This window comes from Ranitomeya variabilis, chromosome 3 (genome assembly GCF_051348905.1).
Source record: "Ranitomeya variabilis isolate aRanVar5 chromosome 3, aRanVar5.hap1, whole genome shotgun sequence".
Taxonomy (NCBI): domain Eukaryota; kingdom Metazoa; phylum Chordata; class Amphibia; order Anura; family Dendrobatidae; genus Ranitomeya; species Ranitomeya variabilis.
This window is the reverse complement of record NC_135234.1, coordinates 49,308,652-49,331,560: the sequence shown is the minus strand read 5'-3', so window position 1 is coordinate 49,331,560 and position 22,909 is coordinate 49,308,652.

The window sequence follows — 22,909 nt, the reverse complement described above, 5'->3', positions numbered from 1 at the left end:
GCAGTCTCATTAGTATCACAGATAGGATTAAAATGCCAAGTTACACCTCTATACACAGCTGAAAACACAGGATCTGGTTCCCGATGTGCTATTCCCAATAGGTGATGGCACAGCTTCCCTCCTACCTCTTCCTTTTCGATGACCTTTACCCAGATCACAGCAAAATTAGAAAATACTTGTGTCAATATGGTAAGATCCACTCAGTTGCTGCTTGTGTCCACAGGAAGTATGAGTCTAGTATTAGGCCTAGTGGCCAGTGAGACAATGGCAATATATATATATATATATATATATATATATATATATATATACATTTTAATATGTATAAATATATAGCTATAATATTTTTGTATCCATATACTGAGTACAATAATACATAATATATGGGTAGTATGAAAAAATAAGATCATAAAAAAAATTGGCAAATTTGTCAACATAAAACTTGAGTTAATTTTTTGACGACACATTCCCTGCCTGTTAAGACCCTTGGTCAATAAGGGTGAAGCTTTTTGTGTCACCAGAATTTTGCCTATATTTGGTGACTGTTTTGCCCATACCTTGCTCCTAGGAGTCTGACATGGGTACTAATTTTGCCTTCCCTTATGTAAAAGTGTTATCTCATGCTGTTGTTGCTTTTTGGAGAACCTCTGACTAGGTTACAGGATCTCCACAGTTTTAGTGATCCTCAGTCTCAGTCATAGATTTAGTATTTACTTCCATTTCATTCTATGAATTTCAAATAATGTTTCCCAAATCCCAATGTGATATTTCAAGCATAACTGAAAAATGTAAAGAAATAATGAGGAGAGTGTATTGTCTCGTCCGCTGCACTCCTGCACTCCATTTTTTCCTCCCCCGTGCCGTGAAGATATGTTTACATGAAGCAATAAAGACTCGCTGAACTGCAAGATTGGTGAGTGCTTTGGCGTTTTCTTCATTCTTATTTTGAAAAATGTAAAGGTTCCCACAATCCGCTCAGTCATTACTCCTTCCCAGCTTGTTTTCTCACATTAATGCAGTCATAATTCAGATATAAGTGTCATGGAGATACTGCGACAGAGAGGGTCCAGAAGATTGCTGCATCTGATTATACAAACTCATGCACTTATTAGAACTGCTTCACCATCCCATTAAACATTGCAGGTTTCATGCTGTCATGGCAAGGCTTAATCAGTCCAGTTGATTTACTGGAGCTCTCCATCCTGAGTTGCCTCAGCTGTTCTGTGTTGGCCACTCCCTTCTGGTTTATACGCTTGCCACTGGCACTTGGGAGTTGCCAGTGATAGTTCTACTTCCTGGTTTGGTGGTGTAGAGGAAAGTTCAATGTTCAGAGTTGGCAGTTGGAGAGTTTTCCTGGAGATTGCTGCGTAGAGTTAGTTTGCATATTTTTCCTTAAACTCTCACATTCGGTTTCCCTTCCTATACCTCCTACAGTAATAATGTCCTACATCCTGGCACCTTCCTGTGATAACATCCCCCATCCTGGTCCCCATGTGTCTCATTCCTTGCCCCATGTGTCTCCATTCTGCTCCCATATGTCCTCTCGTCATGGCCCCATGAATCTCCTTCCTGGCCTCATATGTCCTCCCATCATGGTCCCATATATGTCTTCCTATCCTGGCCACATATGTCTCCATCCTGCCCCATATATGTCCTCTTAACTTTGCCCCATATGTCTCCAGCCTTATCCCCATATGTCTCCATCCTGCCTCCACATATGTCTTCATGCTGCCCCCCATATACAGTATCTCCATCTTGTTCCCCCATATGTCTCCCCATATTGCAGATTTTAGTTTAAAAAAAAGTTTCTCCTTACTGGCCGCAATCCAGCGGCGTCCTCTTCCTGAACCAGCAACATGCACGCCAACATTAGCTGCCAGCCTCTTATGGGCTGGTGGCTCCTATTGCAGTGGAGGAAGAGGGTCCTGCACGGCAATACATTTCAACTGAACGTTCGTCTTAGGACGCATGTTCAGTCACTGAGAGAATGGCCAAATCTTGCTCCTGTGGCCCCATATGCCAGTAAGGACAGTAATGCCCTGATGTTGGTCCTGAGCAGTGCTGAAAGCAAGTTGTCTGGAATAGCAGAGTTGTACAGTGTAGCTCTGTTTCCTTCCCCTGGGTCTGCTGATCTCTGCTGTGCTTCACATTGGATTTTTGAAGTGGCCTGGTGTGCGCCCATGACATCATCTGCCTAGGTCTATTTAAGGCCTACTAAGAAACACACATGTGTCATGATATTAAGTGTCAGTACTCGAACCCAGCAGCTCTTGTGCACCAGGAGGCAGCTCTTCTCTCTGAGCTGAACACTTCCTTGCTAAACCAGATACTAGTACCTGTATTGTTCCTGATTGTCTCCACCCTGAGTTCTTGATTGTCTCCACCTCAAGTTCCTGGTTGTCTTAACCCTGTGATCTCCTGATTGAACACCCTACTTAAACCTGGCACTGCACTTCCTTCATTGCAATATTATTGAGCTTGCAGCCTTTAGTCTAGCTTTTTTCCACCTGCTGCTTATCCTCAATGTTCTACTGCTGCTACCATGTACCAACCTCTGGCTATTTCCTGACTGAGACACCTGCTTACCCTCCCCACTATACTGCTGCTCCGTGTTTCGGCCTCTGGCTGTTTCCTGACTACGATAAATGCTTATCCTCCCAACTATACTGCTGCTCCGCGCACTGACCTCTGGCTATTTCCTGACGATGCTACCTGCTGGTGTTGCCCCTAGTGGTTGCAATATCACTACTCCAACTCAGGTCTGTCCATAACATAACAATGCATTCCTTTGTTGCTTCCTCTATGCTTGAAATTTTATTAATGTATTTTTTTAAATAACTTATCATTAAAATGTGTATATTTTAATAAATAATTTTCTTGCAATATTACATTCTTTTTCCTCAGTTTATTAAAATGAGGTTGTGTATAAAAATACCTTATGGTGGTGTATTGCTTTATTCCCATAAAATATTGTTAATGAACATTAAGACCCTTAGTCCAGTTAATTTTTCTGTGCACCGCTATCTGCTCCTGTCCTGCCTCTGCGTGCGGTGGTTTGGACTTTCCTGTGTCTTCTCTGCACCCGTCTGCCTGTGGTTTCTAGTGATCAAAGTCCTCTCTCCACAGGTGACTTCGTGCTGCTGCATCAACACTCGGGATCAGTGTGCCCGCCTGGACCTGGGCTTAGACGATCCACCCCACCATGGGAGCCCAACAGTAGCTTTATGTAACAGTGCTGGAATAACTATGATTGAAATTACAGAGATGAGGTTAGGGTGGTGGTGGGATGTTGCATAAGGAACACCAGCTACCTGAATACTCAGGCAGTGTCCAGCTGTTTGTGTTATGTATAAATGACTTGGGTGGATGATCTCAACTGAGTGCATCAATTTTCCGTGGCAAACCAATGTACAGAAGAAGAGACAGCACTAGTCCGCAGTGCTCGACACTGGGACTAGTAATATAGAGTGGTTGCATTTGGGATTTGTTGGTGTCTGAGGACCTCAACAACCCTTCTGCCGCATAAAAGGACACCAGTGTGAAAAATTGTTCATGGTGTATGGTGGGCTGTTACAGATGTTACAGTGGGGTTTAGTAACTTTAAGTTAGGCAGCCAGAATACCTATGGTCTCTGACAAAGGTTTTAACAAAAAGAAACAAAAATGTCTCTGTTAGATAAAGAATACAGAATTATCCATATCACAGTTTACAATATGTGGACAATGGAGAAAAGAAATGCCCTAAATTCTATATCCAGCCCATTATTATCATGACAAACACAAATGCCCTAAAGAAAGTTAGGAGCTAGAAAAACAAGATGAGATTCAGCCCATTAGCAGAGACGTGTCCACGATACAAGATACCGAGGGCAGCCATGTGTCGGAGAAATGAGCTAACTCGGCTCAGACACACTGCGGTCACCATCAATAAGGAAAGTGCTGCATTCCGGAGGGATGTCACTTTTCTCAGCCAGGTCATGCCATTAAAAAAATTGAAGTCATGATTCTGAGCTACATAAGAAAATGGATGTTTCGCCTGAAAATTGAAATGAAACGTAAGATGTGGAGAATGATCACGTTCATCTTTATCTGCTGGGTTTTAGTCAAGAAAAGGATATTCTTCCAAATATTTGGAACAAAACACCGATGAAACTGAGACCAGTGTTCTCATGTGAGAACATCACTGATGTCTGAATGAGCCCTTATGAAGAGGTAAAGACAGTGGTGCTTTCGTAGCTCGCAACTCACCCAAAACTAATTTTTAATGAAGTAATACAGAATCCTGTTGACATATAGAAAAAGTGTATTGAAAAGAGGGGAGATTATATTGACAAATGTCATTTTGTTTTATCTGAAAAGTGGTTAAAATCTGAGTGTGGATTATTTTTTATTTACTCTCGCATCGTGAGAATGGAGGCTCATCACATAGAGCTGCCTGTGGAGAAGTGGTCAGAGTTCCCATACAAATGAATGGGCCCCTTTTTTGCAATAGTTGCAGGTCCCTTTCCTGGGGTTTTCATCTACTATACATTTATGACACATCCTGTGAATTAGCCTCAAATGTACAATATCAGATAGGAATATGTAGTCTCGGACTGGCCCACGGAAGAGAAGGTTAATTCCCCGGTGGACCCCTGTGGGCGGATGAGATCGAAGTGCATTCAGCTATGGCACAGGATGGGCTCCACAACTTTCTACATAAGCAGTAGTTGGAACAATACACTTTATTTCACTTTTGCACTAAAAAAACATCATTCATTTACTAAACTACTCAACTAATGATTATACAGAAACAGAGGTACATTCGTGAATGGTTAATGTAATATTTGCATTTTGCTGAACAGTGATCCCCAGAGCCAATGTTGCTGGTAGGCCATGACACCCCAGTCCAACAATGAAAATACCCCTTTAGTGGGAAATCTTCCTAGATGTGCAGGATTTATTTATTTGCTATTCAGGAGCCAGGGAAATCTTAGTGACAACCCTTGTGCGGAAACTTTTGGCCATAGTGGTTCTTTCTCTAATATCTAGAAATAACTAAACCATAAGGCAAAATTAACTGCTGATTGCTTTACATTATGTTAAAAGGGGAAATACCGCACAATTAATATACAGTAACCCAACATAACCTGTGATGACATAATGTTGCATTTGCATCTGCAGAATTGTGTCAGTGTTGTACGAGTAGAGTCTCCCAGTGGAGAAGAAGATGATGTCAGGACGTCTTTTATATCATGAATCTTTGTTTTGTCAAGGCCTAAGTGAGCAAAGTATCTGGCAAGAATTGGACACATTTACCGGAACTCCATTGTGTTTTCTGTTGTGTTATTATAATAAATCACATTATACTGTAGGCAAGGAAATAAAAAGCTGAGCCACGACCACGAGCAACTATGTATCCGCTGGCAGCTTTGGAAAGTAAAGTCACTAATTAATCATTTTTATCATTACACCAGATTCTAACGATGGCCAGCTTCACTCATTATTGGCCTTGCAGATACATAATTGCAGCATGTTTTTATACTTAAGGGGAATATCCACTTTCATTTTTTTGATTTCTATGAAAAGCTTGTTGTCTTTAATAAGTAAAAAAAAAGGTTTTGTTTTATTACTCCCCTCCCTGAGTGATGGCATATCATTAGGATATACTTTACAATTAGTTTTGATCCGATCTCTGAAACTCTCACTGATCCTGAGAATGAAGGTGGTGCTGCTCTGATGTAGTGCTGTGCCACCTTCACTTTTTTCTTCATGCACAGCAAACCTCCGCTCATCCTGTGGTGCAGGGAACTTCAGCATAGCCCCATTCAACCTCTGAGCCATTGCTCTGATTAGATTCAGTCTCATAACCTCATAGAATACTTGACCGCTGTGAGATATTGCTTTCTACCCACAAAACTAGGATTACGACTACTGGAAAAGTGGAATGTGGGTATTCAGCTCTTTAGTGACACCAATGGTGTTAGTCAATTTGTGGTGTAATGGCATCCTAAAATTCCAGGATTATTACGGTTTTCTGACAAATACAATTAAATATGTGAACTTGGGATGAGCGAACGTGCTTGGTGATACTCGGATATCACTCGAGTATCTGGGTGCTAGGATGTGCTCCGCATTCGGCAAGCATTAGCTGGTAATCGAATTTGAAACTTGAATCCCCACCCCGCATGTTTGGTACTGGTTACACAGCCAATAAGGATGTGAGGATTGACTTTTCACTGTAATGCCGTAGCCAAGTTGGTATTTGAATTGCTGTGATTGACTGGCCGAATTACTATATCAATGGTTATAAAAGGATCAGCACCACTGCGCTCCCCTCACTACCACCATTGCACAGCTCAGGGACAGTTCTTATTAGAGGGAGAGAGTGCTTGTCCAACCATGATACTTGCTTCATGTTGCATATCAGTGTTACATAACACTCCAAAAAAGTGTTGAAAACTATTTCTGGATTCAATTACTCAAGAGCTGACGGCTGGAACCAGCATCACGTTCCTCAAAATGGAGGGGCAACATCGCTGGTATGCAGTGGGTGTGATCCAAAAAAAGGGAAGCAGGATGAATCCTTCTTAAGAATTGAACGGTCTTGCGAGAAGCTCCTCCAGGCGGCTCGAGATGGCGCTACCACCCCTGTGGGATTGGACTGTCCTTGGGAATCCCCACCTCTTCTGCAGGAGCAAGCGATGGTGCAGGTCTGTTGCCTATTTCTACATGTTGGAGACTTGGGCACTACCCGAAGCTGGGTCACCTATAGCCCAGGTACCTGGAAATTGGGTTCCAGGAAAGAGGTGGAGGTAGTCCCCCCAGCCTTTCCAGGAAGGAGAAGATGAAACAGATACCTGAAGAGGATTACTGTATTAACCTCCTTGTAATTATTTCCTGGCTTTGCAATTTGTGCAAATCCTTTACGAGTATAGGAGGCTGGAGTACATCAATTACATTTTTTAAATATTTGAATGAGACTTGCCAGTTTTTGCCTTTCAGGAGTCTGTGGATGACTGGATGACCCTCCTTTTAATTTTTTCCTGACTTTGTACTTTGTGCAAAGCCTCTATGAGTGTGGAAACAGCCAAACAAACAGCCAATCCCCACATGTATTCAAGCTGTCTAGCAGCCGCAAATCATCCAGCTGTGTCGACATAAACTAAGTCTCCAAGCACACCGAAATACTCGGAGACCACACAAGCATGCTCAGGAAATCTAGAGTAACGAGTATACTCGCTCATCACTAGTAACTACCATCTTTTTATAGAAAATCATCTTGGATATCGCATACATAAATTTGACTTGCAACTATTTAGCATATGATTAGTTATGCAGATTCATGTCATGTCACTGCATTGTTACTGTTTTGCTGCTGGTGGTGGAGAAATCGTTTTTCTTCCTGTATACTACAAAATACAACCTGTTCTCACAATCCCTAATAGCTCAGTGTGTTATAAGGTTGATTCCAAAGAGCATAGGTCACTGATTCAAATTGAGGAGCAGCCATGAAGAAAATTTCCCAAGAAAAGAGAAACAGCATCAATCAGCTCATCGATAGCAGGCTATCAAGATAACCAAGATAATTGCCAAACTGCATTATGTGAGTGCCATGACAGTTGTAAGTAAGCAAAATGAAGTCCATCCATCCATTCAAAAGCCAAGAGGTGGATGTCCAGGCAAAATATCGGAGTCAACAAGTTGGCTCATCACAAGGTCTATCAGTTCTGGCTCGAAAAACATGGCAGTGAAGGTGGCTCGTATGCTTCATAACAGTGAGATCAAAAACATCTATGCAAGCACCATATGATGCACATTATGCAAGTCTGGAATGGTGGCCCAAAAAAAGGTGAAGAAGCCTCGACTTCAATGTCGTCATAAGAAACGTCAGCTCGAGTTTGCAAAAAAGTACGAAAAGTGGACAGTAGAAGATTGGAAATGGATGATTTGAAGCAATGAGATGAAAGTCAATAGTCTAGGCTCTGATGAGTGTAAATGAGTCTTGAAGAAACAAGGGAAAAAGAGGCTAACAGATCAATAAATCAAAGGAGCTGTCAAGTTTTGTTTAGGAAGCCTGATGATATGGGGTGGTTTCACAGCCAAAGGCATTGGGGAAGCCTTTAAACGTAATTTCCAGCTTAAAAGAGGGAGGCTACACCCGGCTTGCACAGAATGACACAACCAGTTGACAGCAGCATATAAAGTGTTTTTAATCTTCAGTATTTGAATGAGGCCCACCAGTTGTTACCTTCAAGGGTCTATAGATGACTGTATTACCCTCCCTATCATTTTTTCATGGTGTTACGCTGTATGCAAAGCCTTTAAGAGTGTAGAAGTGCCACAACTACACTGGCTTAATAGTTGAATGAAGTACCACAGTTGGTGCCTTGAAGGGTATATGGGTGACCCTGCTTGTAATTTTTGGCAGGCTTTGCCTGTGTGCAGAGCTTTTATGAGAGTAGGAGTACCACATATACACTTTGTTCACAATATTTGAGTGAGGCACTACAGTTGGTGCCTTCAAGAGTGTATGGATGACCCTGCTTGTAATTTTTGGCAGGCTTTGCACTTATTGCATAGTCTTTATGAGTCTAGGAGTACCACTATATGACAATTTGATCAGAATGTCTGTATATCTGAGTCCCTCTTCCATTTATTTTTTGGCAGTTCTTTACTTAATTTCCAATTTTTAAATAAAAAATTTATATAAATTAATAAAAAAATCAATTTTGGTTTGCTTAAATTATTTTTTTAAACTCTTTTTAAATTTGTACTCATATATTATACAAGTTATTATACAGGAAACAATGTTTCTTAACTTTTTTTCCTGCAAACTCCAATTTCTCATAGATTTTGAATGTCTTATTGTCAGTCCTTAAAGTGGAGTAAAAGTGTGACACCATTGTTCTCAGCAGGGATCTGGGAGTCAGAGCTGCTTCTAGGGGTCTTCCTCATGCTGTTCTCCTTCCATTCACTTTTTCCATCCATTTCTACATTTTTACTGCAGCCAGACCTTCTTGTAGGGTCTGCCGGAAAAATGCTTAGATTTCCCATTGATTCCCAATATACTCGTTACTTGAAATGAGCATCTGAGCATTAGAAATTGCTCGTTTGAGTAATGAGAATCTGAGCATTTTAGTGCTCGCCTATACCTACTATGAACAGTTAAAATTTTAGATATCTGACACTTTTGAGACCCCTGTGATCACTAGAAAGGGTACTCTGAGCCACCATTTTTACGAATGGGTTGGTATGGTCGATGGTCATACATGCTCGTTGCTGCTCCATTAATTGCCTATGGGATTGATGGAGAGCGCTGAATACAGAGTTTGGCAGCCTGGTAGACAATAGCTGGAGCAGAGGCACCCATGTGCCACTATTAACCCCTATTCAGTGATAGTAGGAAGAATGGTGGCTTGGTATATTCATTCTCAATTCCAATCTCAGCTAAAAGGACTGAGACTTCTAGGCCTATGTGCCAGTTATTGGTGAAGGTCTCAGCAGACAGATATTTCTGGCTAGGTGATAAATATTATTTGTGTAAAAATCTCTGCAAGATAGTATTCTGAAAGACTAGTCCCGCTGAATTAGCATTTTTTTGTTTGGTGCTAATTAAGTTATGTTGATACTGTGACATAACAGGAGTTTTACAACTGACTCTAGTATTGTACAGATTGTAGAACAACAGTAAAGATGTTGTAGTTATCCGATGTGCCAATGCTGAGAAATCCTCATGCAAATTAGTCTAGAAGTGCATTCAGGGAGTGTTAATACACTCTCAGAGTCTCAGTCCATTGATACGCCCCCAGTGCACTTCCGGGCTTATTTGCATGGGGCTTCAAAGCTTCATTTCTCACCAATGGCGCAGCAGGTATCATCATTTGTATTATTGTTCTCTGACCTATACAGCCATACTATTACATTGATTAGTAAAATCGCCCTGACCCTTTAAAGATCCTCTTTGATGACATTTACATATTGTAGGTATGGTGATCTATGGATTAGGAGAAGAATATATAGAGTTGTATTTGTAGGAAATCTAAACTAACAAGGGAAGAAACAGCCATGGCCAAAAGTTTTGAGACTGACATAAATTGTGGTTGCCACAAAGTTTATCGCTTTCGTGTTTTTTGATCTTTTCATTAGATGTTTCTATAGTTACTGAAGTAAAATTAGAAGCATTTTATTATTTTTAAAACTTTTATTGACAAATGCATCAAGTTTCTGCAAAGACTCAATATTTACAGTGTTGACCCTTATTTTTCTAGACTTCTCCCCTTCACCTTGACATGCTGGATATCAACTTCTAGGTCAAATCCTCTCTGATGACTACCGATTCTTGCCTAATCAGTGCTTGGAGTTTATCACAATTTCTGTGGTTTTGTTTTTTTAGGCTGAAAGTGCCCCTCTCAGCTTATACTCGAGTCGATGTCCCAGGGGGTCGGCGGGGGAGGGGGAGTGGCGGCTGTCACATACTCACCTGCTCCTGGCGTGGTCAATGCATCTCCGATGGTCTCCAGGCGCCGGCAGCTCTTCCTGTGTTCAGCGGTCACGTGGTACCGCTCATTAAAGTAATAAATATGGATGCATATTCATTACTTTAATGAGTGGGTACGATGTGACCGCTGAACGTAGGAAGAAGCTGCCGGCTCCCGGAGACCATCTGACAGTGAGAAGCTGGCAGGGACTGCGCCGGGAGAAGGTGAGTATAATGAGGGAGGGTGAGCATTGCACGATATTCACCTGACCCCGTTCCACCACTGCGCGCCGCTCCATCTTCCGCGTCCTCTGCCTGTGATGTTCAGGTCAGAGGGCACGATTACGTAGTTAGCCACCCTCTGCCTGAACAGTCAGAGAGCTGGAAGACAGAGCGGCGCGCAGTGGTGAAACGAGGACAGGTGAATATCGCAAGTGCCGGGGACCTGAGCGACGAGAGGTGAGTATGTGATTTTTTTAATTTTAATCTCAGCAACAGCATATGGGGCATAATCTATGGAGCATCTTATGGGGCCATCAACCTTTATACAGCATTGTATGGGACATAATCTATGGAGCATCTTATGGAGCCATCAACCTTTATGCTGCATTGTATGGGGCACATTTTCTATCAAGCATCTTATGGGGCCATAATCAACCTTTATACAGCATTGTATGGGGTAAATGTTTCTATGGAGCATCTTATGGGGCCATTATTAACCTTTGTGCGGCATTGTATGGGGCATATTTTAATATGGATCATCTTATGGGGCCCATCATGAACTGTATGGTGCATTATATGGGGCTCCTAATTCAATATGGATATTCAAAAACACTTAACCTACTGATGTCTCAATTAATTTTACTTTTATTGGTATCTATTTTTATTTTTGAAATTTACCTGTAGCTGTTGCATTTCCCACCCTAGGCTTATACTCGAGTCATTTAGTTTTCCCATTTTTTTTTAAACAATACATTTTTATTGAAGTTTGCATATCGGAGTCATATCAAAGGACGAGTGTAACAACGACAAAAACACACACAAAAGGGGGGACAAGGGTTAGGGGAGGGGGAAGGGAAGGGGGACCCGAGAAGAGGTTATAATAAATCCATACCCATTTGGGTAATTTTAATCAGAAGCCTGAGGACTACGGTTAGATAGTCGAGATACCGGAATAGCGAAAGGGGTGTAGCTGGCGTATTCTGCCCAGGGGAGCCAAGTAAGTTTGAATCTCTCTACTTTGTCAGTGAGTATAGCTGATAATTTTTCGTTTACCATGTACCATGATAGACGAGTTTTAACTCCCGACAAATCCAAGCCAGGTTTTTTCCAAGCCGAGGCTATAGTTTGTTTGGCTGCTAAGAAAATAAACGTGATAAGGGCTCGGGAATATTTAGAAATATTGGGGATACGCTTGTTTAGTAGGGCTTCCCAGGTTTTTTTTCTAAGGTTGATATTTGTTATTGAGAGAATCAAGTAGTATACCCTGGTCCAAAACCTTTGAGCCGTTGGGCATAGCCACCAAATATGAAGCATATCTCCTATAGAGTTACATCCCCGAAAACAGTTTGGAGAGTAATTAGCGACTGCCTTCGCCACTCTAGCTGGGGTCAAGTACCATCTTGTAAGTACTTTGTATTTGGTCTCTAGCATGAGGGTGTTAAGCAAGCCTCCAGTGGAGGAAGACCAAATCTGGATCCATTCCGAGTCCGTCAGGGTTGAACCAATATCAGACTCCCAGTGAGAGGTGTAGCTCAGGCACCGCCTGTGGGTTGGAGAGTTGATGTGTGAGTAAAGAAGGGATATGATACCTGGAGCATGTGGGTTTTGGCGGCATCTCTGTTGTTTTCCCATTTTTTTGTGGCAAAATTAGGGGTCTCGGCTTATACTCGGGTCGGCTTATACTCGAGTACTGTACTATAACTTTTTGCTTTGTGAGATGGTCTCCATCATGCATGAAAAATGAATTGTTTATCACCAAGTTGCCCTGGAAGGATGGTTAGATCCCGTTCTTTAACCACTAAGCATTCTAATGTAAACTTGGGATTGAGCCCGCTCCCTTTGATGAAACCGCCCCACACATGAATGATCTCAAGATGTTGTACTCACCTTTTCTTCAGCAGACAATCATTCTTCCAGATGTTTCATATAGTCTGAAGATGGTTTCATCAGAGATATTTGTGACATCTGCTGGAAAGACTGTCTGGAGAATATTGTCCGCCGTTAATTTCTACTGTGCTTTTCAGACATCATCATCAGTGTCTCCACTGGTCCACTGGGGATAACCTTCTAAATTCCTTCTTCCTATCTTTAGAGGGGCCTTCATCAGAAAAAAATAACAAGTTCAAGGATTTGACTGCAGAAGATTTGGGGTAAAGTTATTTTCTCTGATGAAAATCTCTTAGGGCTGTTTCAGACATCCGGAAGAATGATTGTCCGGAAAAGACAAGGTGAGCGCTAACATGAGCCTTGTGCCATGCCAACAATAAAGCATCTTGAGACCATTCATGTGTGTGGGGGCTTTTCATCCATGCAGGGGGCACTCTCACAATTTTGCCTAAGAACACAGCCACGAATAACGAATGGGATCTTAACATCCTCCAAAAAACAAGTTCATCAAACAATCAAAGAGCAATTTGGTGATGAACATTGATTTTTCGAGCACGATGGAGCACCTTGTCATCAGGGAACAGTGATAACTAAGTGGCTCGGTGAGCAAAACAATGAAACTTTGTCAGTATCCAAACTTTTGCTCGTGACAATCTCCATAAATGCGTTGGTCCGGTTGTACGGTGATAACAATACTCTGTAATATCTGATACAACTGATAATGAGACTTGTAGTTTACGTGTTCCTGGACAATGCGGATCACATTTCGGTTATTATATTTTCTGATAGAATATTGATAATAAAACATTGCACTGAAGATCCCCCAGGAAATCAGATGCTGTTAAGCAATTTAATCATTGCTTTTTCTAATCCTCGCGCTCTCCGCAGTGTCGGGGAAGCTTTACAGGAACGGCAGCACTCATATTTTTAATAAATGCTTGCACATTTGTGTGAGTCAGCACAATACTGTAATTTCTTTAGGCCCATCAACCTCTTTCTGCCAGTTACATATTTTCTGAATAAAGTTGGCAAATGAAGCAGGCGATTTATCAAACGGAATTAGTTGGCAGTGAATTACAATTCCTCTAATAAAACATTTCCTCAGATGTACAGATTCTGGAGAACTAATTTCTGCAGTTGGCTTCGATCATGATGCTGCAAAAAAAAGGTGTCTCAGTCTTGTTGGGCTCTGAGATAAGATTTTATATATATAAAGATGGGACGGTGATATTCTAAATACGTAAAGGAGGAAAACAGCAGCTAATAATAGTGATAAGAGGTTTCTGTGAAATAAAAGATAATGCAGTGCTGAAGCTTTCACCCGATGCGTCTTTTTGACTTTTTATGGGGTCATTTAAGTTCTGCTGTGGTGTAGGACTATTTTGTTCATTAGACGTGATCAAGGTCCAGTTTATCTGATTATTCTCTTTATTATATCCTTCTTGGCCAATGATCTTCAACTTGATGTGAAATTTTCAGTAAATGGCGCATGCGCAGTGTGAAGTGTGCACAAGCTATTTCACATGATTTGTGTTGATTAGTAGATGTGATCATGTAAAGGGGCGCTTACATTTCAATAAGTGTTATTAAAGGGGATCCATTAGCAGGTTTATGCTGTTTAATCTGAGAGCAGCATAATGTAGGGCTCTCGGTGTTATCAGCTGAATACAACTCTCAACATTCTCCCCTGCTGGCGCGGATCGCAGGCAGAGCAGGGGACATTAATGCGAGCTGTCTTCAGCACTCGGCTCAGGGAAACAGCGCGAACAGTATCGCATCCCAGGCAACGGGGCGTGTGGCACTGATTCGGCACACAGGTGGCACATTTATGCCATGAGTATTACACACCTGTACACACGGACATTGATATCTCCGGTACTGGTTTTTCTGGTACCGGAAGTATGAGGACGTGTGAAAGAGGCTTTAGGCTGTGCACACGTTGCGGATTTTGATGCGTTTCCGCAGCATTTTTGAACGTGCGGAATTGCATCAAATCCACAGTGTAGTACAGTAACAATGATAGTCAATGGGAATTTGAGAATTGCTGTGCACATGCTGCGGAAAAATCTGCGTGGATTCGTTGTTTTTTTTTCCACAGCATGTTGATTCTTTGTATGGAAATGCAGCATTTCTGCAGCCATTGACTATACATTGAGTACGGCAAATCTGCACATCAAAAAACGCATGACAATCCACAACAAATCTGCAAGTAATCCACAAGAAATCCGCATCAATGTGCATTAAATCCTCAAGCATTTTGGCCTGCATTTTCTGCCAAGAGATGCAGATTCTGTGCAGAAAATTCCGGAGGCCAATCCGCAACGTGTGCACATACCCTTATGTGTCCACGGTCAGGTTTGCTTCAGGCTTTGGTCAGGATTTTATGCAGGTAAAATCCTGACCAAAAATGCACCTGAGGTCACTGGCAGGTCACCTGCGGTGTTCCTGCGTGTTTTGCTCATTGTAGCAACATGCTGCGTTCTGAAAAAACGCAACGCATGTGCGTTTTTGCGGGAAAAACGCATGCGTTTTTTAATGCACAGTGGAGACAGGATTTCATTAAATCCTCTCCACTATGCTGTAACATCTGGATGCTGCGTTTTTGACGCTGCGGCTCAGCGCTGCGTCAAAAACGCAGCGTTTCCAGAACGTGGACACATACCCTTAGAAAGATTTTTGATATGCAGCTTTTTTTCAAATGTCACTTTTGTTGGCACATCTTACTTCAGTCCCTGCCTGGAGTAAGGTTTTTGGAGGAGTTTTTATTTTCTAACAAATGGTCACAGCATGCTACATTTCAAAGGATTTGAGATATTTTTTGCAGCTAAAAAGTCACACAAAAAAACAGTTAGGCTATGTGCACACGTTGCGGATTTCTGTGCAGATTTTTCCGCTCAATTTTTGAAAAATCCGCAGGTAAAACGCACTGCGTTTTACCTGCCGATTACCCGTGAATTTACTTCAGATTTCCTGCGTTTTTTGTGCGTTTTTACACTTGCGGAATCCTATAAAGGAACAGATGTAAAACGCTGCGGAATCCGCACTAAGAATTGACATGCTGGAGAAAATACAACGCAGCATTTCTGCGCGATATTTTCCACACCATGGGCACTGCGGATTTTGGTTTTCCATAGGTTTACATGGTACTGTAAACCTGATGGAAAACTGCTGCGAATCCGCAGCGGCCAATCTGCTACGGATCCGCAGGCAAATCCGCAACGTGTGCACATACCCTTAAGGATGAAAATAAACCAAAAAAAGAATAGAAAAGAAAAGAAACCAAAAATAAAGAGAATATTTGATTTTGAGCCAAATTTATGACCCTCGTGCACCATTTGGAAGGCGAGTGCTGCAAGACAAAAAAAAGAAAAGGAACCCTAAACAATGGCAAACAACGAACCGGGGCCTATATGTGAAGTTCGGTCAAGCTTAATTGTACAGATTCAAACTGAAATGTTGTATAGTTTTTTTTCTTGAAATAGATTTAATTTAGGTATGTCCTTGTGTCAAATCTAAATATATCAAAAATTTGGCACTCAAAGGAATTTTTGAACAAATTTCTTGATTTCAATTGCAGTCCATAAATAAGTACAGACGTTTCGGTCTCACACGACCTTCATCAATGTGTCAACTGCGTAGGGAAAGGGAAAGAAAAAGTGGACACAGTGTCCCGGAGAGTAAGCTAGCTTTCTGTAAAAGGTCAGGATAGAAGGCAGCGTGGTGAACGCGGTATCCACCGCTTGTTCTGTGCATGTCCACTTACCTGTTGGCTTTGCACACATGGAATACTTTGTGTCATCTGTCTGGGCTTTCCCATTTGCAACCCTCTACTTTTGATGTATGTCTGCACAGTCCTAATTTATATAGTGCTGGATTTGTGAATGTGAATTGTGTCCATTGCTCAATGCTTTATTTTCAGAAGCGGCTGATGTAGATAGGATGGTTGCATTGTTCTCAATACCATGTGCTTCATAAGTTGATATTCCAGCCTGGCGCCTGCCCTCTGTTTCCGGCAATCATTGTACAGGTACATTAGGAATACGTCTGTACTTGGAATAGATTCTATAGAACTAATTTCTGAATTTACCTTTCCTTCTGCTACAAAAGTGTATGTCAGGTGTGAGGGAGATAAGATTTTACACATATTCTAAATGTATAATGGAGAAAGGCAGCAGCTAATAATACACGAAAAGTGTGACTATATTTTAAGCTGTTCACATCTGCACTGTGGCTTCTGCTGAAACAAAACACAGTGCTGGATCTCATAGTGGATCTTATAATGTTATAATGGTGTCTTTCAAGTTGTGTTTCGATGTCTATTTCCTTTTTGAAAAAAACAGCCCTGAGGATGCCACTGGCTGTTGGCGAAACGTGTGAGATTTTCTCCAGCTCTAACACTTTTATTTAGCGTCCCCTCACATGTATGATCGCCATCATGACTTTGATACTTTTTGATACTTCATTCCTCCTGCTGTTGATCCATTTCTGATTCAGTCTTTATTATTTAAGATTGGGATTAAAAGGCGATTTTGATATTTTGGTTGTTTGGTTGGCACATTGTGTGCTGCTACAGGCTGGTAATTGGGATATACTTACACACTTGAATTAGAGTTGTAATTTATTGTTTTTTTACCTATGGGGCAGTGACTACAAGTATTCCTTTACATATGGTTTCTAGATTTCTTTTAGGTTCCTGTCGGGTCAGTGGCAGAGTTTCTGAGTGATTTCTCTCTCATGGCCATCCCATCTTGTTTCTTGGATGTACCTGGAGGTATTTTAAAGCACCACTTCAGCGTTTTTTTTAATTTCAGCACTGGAATGGTGCTTCTAATCTAAGTTCCTTGACACTAGTATTATACTCACCAGCCACTGTCTTCACCTGTTGTTGCTACCGCTCCGGTCCCGGACCGCCATCTTGTGACTGATCGGACATCAGAGGTAACGGTCACAAGCTCTCAATATAAGTCTATGAGACCCTATTTCTGGCCTCCTTCTGGCTCTCATAGACTTACATTGCGAAGTCACCTCTGTGCAGGTGCAGGGAACTTAGATTAATGACATTACTCCAGCTGTAAAATAAAAAAGAAATGCTGGAGTGGCGCTTTTTTGAGTACTTAATAAAAGTTTTATGTACTTTTGAGACCCTCACTTTCTTCTCTTTGCTTTTTTTATCAAGTGCCTTGATCTCTTGAGTGTGGTGGCCGCCTTTCCTCCAGGGTCTCATTGCCTAGAATGCGTGACCATAGAAATCTACACTATTACGTACCTGGGGCCTTTGAGGCCTGTTTTCAAATAACATGGAATAACTCAAAACATTTTTTTTTTCAAAGTTATTTGAAAGTAAGCATGCATTCCCACTAGCTCTGGGGTCCGCCTGGATGGGATTTCGTAATGGATCTGACCTCCTGGTGACCCCGGCTAAGGCTGGTAGAACGCGTACCTGGGGCCTCGCAGGCCTGTCAGGTTACTTTTTTATTATTTTCTGTAAAACTACTTTAGTTACAATTTTGAAACTCTAGGTATTCCTCAGCTATATAGTTGTTAGTAATTTCCAGTTGTTCGTATATTTTTATGTTATAGGCATTTCGTATAGCAACGCTTTTTTTGTGACTACCCCATATTCACGTACCTGGGGCCTTTTAGGCCTGTGTGCAAATAACATGGAATAACTCAAATAAAAATACTTTTCAAAGTTTATTTTAAATTTGCAAAGTAAGGATGCATTCCCACTAGCGCTGGGGTCCACCAGGAGGGGATCCGTAATGGATCTGACCTCCTGGTGACCTCAGCTAAGGCTGGTGGAATCCCGGCATTCCATCAGCCTTAGCTGGAGTTACCAGGAGGTCAGATCCATTATGGATCACATTCTGGTGAACCCCAGCGCTACTTGGAACATAGCCTAAGATGTGTATAATTCCAAAAAAAAAATTATGTACATAAAACAACAAAAATGTAACTAAACGGGCACGCCCAATATATTCACTCAGTACAATTTTTTATGATGGATACATTTTTTCTTATAAAAAGTTTTTACATAAAGTCTGTAGCAAACTTGGTGCAGGAATATTTATTTTCCACTTTACATATTCCCCCGACAATTCTTGCATATTATTTTTTCTTCAGAATGTTCCCTGCATACATTTTGTCCGCAAGTAGAACAGAAACGCTCTAATTTTCTTTCTTTCTTTGCTGGACAAATATAGCAGCGCTTTCTTTTTTTTTCTCTTTGCTCTGGCTGTTCCTGAAAGCATATTCCACATCGGATCATTGCCTCTGTAATTTGCCTTGATAAGCATTTTGTGCTGCTTCTCTCTAGCATAGTAGGCATCAAAAGTTCATAACAAAGTTCTGTCAAAAATATACGTCTATTGTCCTTCCTGTTGGCATGGAATTCTGGATTAGTTTGACAATAAACAATATAGCTATTGAGGGATGACACATCAAGGATATTGGAAAAAAGGGCAACAGGCCAACGTTTAGTCTGCCTTTTACACGAATATTCAGTAATCATTTCGTCCATCTTGTCGACACCTCCTTTTGTCTTATTATAATGAAGTATAATTTCAGGTTTTTGTTTCCTGTCATTGGTGTCAATACTTTCATCGTGATGCATTGTGCTCAGTAATATCACAGATTTTTCTTTCTTGGCTTTATAGGACACCATTGTTGCCTCATTGCAGAAACCGAGAGACTTTGTTAGTGTTTGTGTGCTTAGGGTAAAGTACAGCCCCCCTACTCTTACCTTCAACAGATCACTTTCTTGTAAGTGCAGTAGAAGCCTCTGGTTTTGGAGCTCAGAAAGGTTCTTTGTTACAGACCAAAGAAAGCTGACTTCTTCCTCCAAAGTCTCTCCAGCAACTAGGATTTAGGACTAAAGGACCTGTACTGACATCATAATCACGTTACTTTGTGAGGGGAAACTCCCTTCCAGGATCACATTACCATGTCAGGCAGAATCCACACTCTTCCCAGCAACAGCCATCGACCAATAGTCATAAAGACTGAGTCATAAGTTCTTCCCCAACAACAGTACAGACAAAAAGACTGAGGAGTACATGTAAACCAAAGCAGGCCTCAAAGGCCCCAGGTACGTGAATCTGGGGTAGTCACAAAAAAAGCGTTGCTATACGAGATGCCTATAACATAAAAATATATGAACAACTGGATATTACTAACAACTATATACCTGAGGATTACCTTGAGTTTCAAAATTCTAACTAATGTAGTTTTACAGATAATAGAAAACAATTAACCTAGCAGGCCTGCGAGGCCCCAGGTACGCGTTCTAGGGTTAATAAAAGTTTTATGTACTTTTGAGACCCTCACTTTCTTCTCTTTGCTTTTTTTATCAAGTGCCTTGATCTCTTGAGTGTGGTGGCCGCCTTTCCTCCAGGGTCTCATTACTGTCTTGCACCATGAAGCTCACGCAGCTAGCGCATGCGCCCGTCCAACTGTCACATGCCGTTTACCTCCTTACGCACCGGTATGTTTTCCTTCTCTATAGTAAAGCTTGATGATAATGGATACTTTTTATGATCTCTATGTAGTCAAATCAGTAATATGACTCTCTGTGATATGATCTCTGTGTAGTCATATTACTGATTTGTAAATTGTATATATGATTGGACCTATTGCTCATGCACACATGTGATGATATAACTAACAGACACTAACTCTCTGGGAATGCCTGGTGGTTGCACTGGGTGAATACACAGACTTTATTTGAAGGGTCCTGGACTTTCCTTTCCTACAAAGGGAATGAAGTATAACAGCACGTACATTTTATTTCAAGTAAAAGAAAGAAACCTGAGTATTTCTTATCAGACCCATCTGGACAATGCCATCTTCCATAGTCCCTCAGTGCTACTCTTACTTAGGCCCCTTCACACGTCCGTATAAAGCCAGAAGGCTACGGTCACAGTATCAGTATTTGGTCAGTATTTTACATCAGTATCTGTAAGCCAAAACCAGGAGTGGAACAACCAGAGAAAAACTGTAAAAGAAGCACGTCACCACTTCTTTATTTTTTACCCCTGCTGGTTTGGGCTTACAAATTTCAAAAGACTGACTGTCACTTCCAAACAGAAGACTGGTGTGTACAGGTGCAAACTAAGAGTAGCCATCTCATCTCCATACATAACAAACAAATAAAGTTGCACTATGTAGCGCTATAGCATGTTAACATGAAATACCTGTATATGATATATGAATTACATTACTGCTCTAGATAATAAGAAAAAATGGAGATGCTTAGCACATAGATCGCCTTGTTGTCGACTGCTGGGCTTGCATGAAGTGGGCAAATTACTGGCTTTTCAGACTATAAGACGTACTGGACCATAAGACGCACTTAGGTTTTAGAGGAGGAAAATAGAAAAAAAATGCAAGCAAAAAATGTGGTCATGATGCACTGTTATGGGGGGATCTGCTTCTGACACTGTTATAGGGGTTATGTCCCCCATCCTGGTATATATGATCCCCATTCTTGTATATATGGCCACCTCATTCTGATATATAAGTTCACATCCAGATATATATGTCCCCAGGTATACATGACCTCCCCATCCTGGTATATATGGCCCCCATCACGGCGTACACATAAAAAAATAAACAATTATAATCACCATCCCTCTGCTTTCTCGCAGTGCATCTGACTTCATTTTCTTTAATATTGGGTACACGTGTGAGCCGCAGCTGCCAGCTTCTGCCTCCCGTGACCTGCTCCTCTGCCGCTGCTACTCCCCCACCTCCATTTTTCCTTATTATCTAGTGCAGTAGTGCAATTCAAATGTAAGATATTTCATGTTTACATGCTATAGCGCTACAGAGTGCACCTTTATTTCTTTGGCCTTGACTTACAAAAACTGATGTGAAATACTGACCAAATACTCACCATAGCTGTACCGGAAGCAACAGTACAGGGGTTATCAGTATTTTGGATCAGTGTGCCTTTAGTGTGTCATCAATGTATAATCAGTATATCATCAGTGTGCTATCAGTGTGTCATCAGTGTGTCATCAGTGTGTCTTCAGTGTGTCATCAGTGTGCCATCAGTGTGTCATCAGTGTGCTATCAGTGTATCTTCAGTGTATCATTAGTATGCCAACAGTGTGTCATCAGTGTGTCATCAGTGTACCATCAGTGTGCCATCAGTGTACCATCAGTATGTCATCAGTGTACTATCAGTGTGTCTTCAGTGTGTCATTAGTATGCCATTAGTGTGCTATCAGTGTGCCATCAGTGGGTCATTAGTATGCCTTTAGTGTGCCAAAAGTATGTCATCATTGTGCCATCAGTATGTCATAGTGTGCCATCAGTGTACCATCAGTGTACCATCAGTGTGTCATCAGTGTTTCATCAGTGTACCATCAGTGTACCATCAGTGTGTCATCAGTGTGTCATCAGTGTGCCATCAGTGTGTCATCAGTGTGATTTGCCATACCGAAAAAAAACCACTGATGACACACTGATGGCACACTAATGACACACTGATGGCACATTGATGACACGCTGATGGCAAACTAATGACACACTGATGACACACTGATGGCATATTGATGGCACTCTGATGACAGACTGATGGCATATTGATGGCACACTGATGGCACACTGATGACACACTGATGGCACACTGATGGCACTCTGATGGCACACTGAGGACATACTGATGGCATACTGATAGCACACTGATGGCACACTGATGGCACACTGATGGCACTCTGATGACACACTGATGGCATATTGATGGCACTCTGATGACACACTGATGGCATATTGATGACATACTGATGGCACACTGATGACACACTGATGGCACACTGATGGCACTCTGATGGCACACTGAGGACATACTGATGGCATACTGATGGCATACTGATGGCACACTGATGACACACTGATGCCATAATGGTGCCATCAGTGTGCCATCGGTGTGCCATCAGTATGTCCTCAGTATATCATCAGTGTGTCATCAGTGTTTTTCCGGTATGGCAAAGGAAAAATAAATTACAAAGCTTCTCCTAGACTTGTATTGGCCTGAAAGGCATGTGCCCAGCAGCATAGGTTGCAACAGGTACGTGTGGCATTAATGAAAAGAACGGATGCCCCACGTACTGAAAACATGGGCAAATGAAGGAGGCCTTATACAGTATATGGAACTTTCACCTATATTAAATGCTTTTGTTCTGTATATAGATGTACAATACCCACACGCTGTCCAAACATTTATATATACAACGCAAATTTTCATAAAGATATACAATACACACATGCCATAGGTGCATTCAGTGCACACCTTTATAATATGAAATACACATATACGGTATGTAGAAAACATATTAAT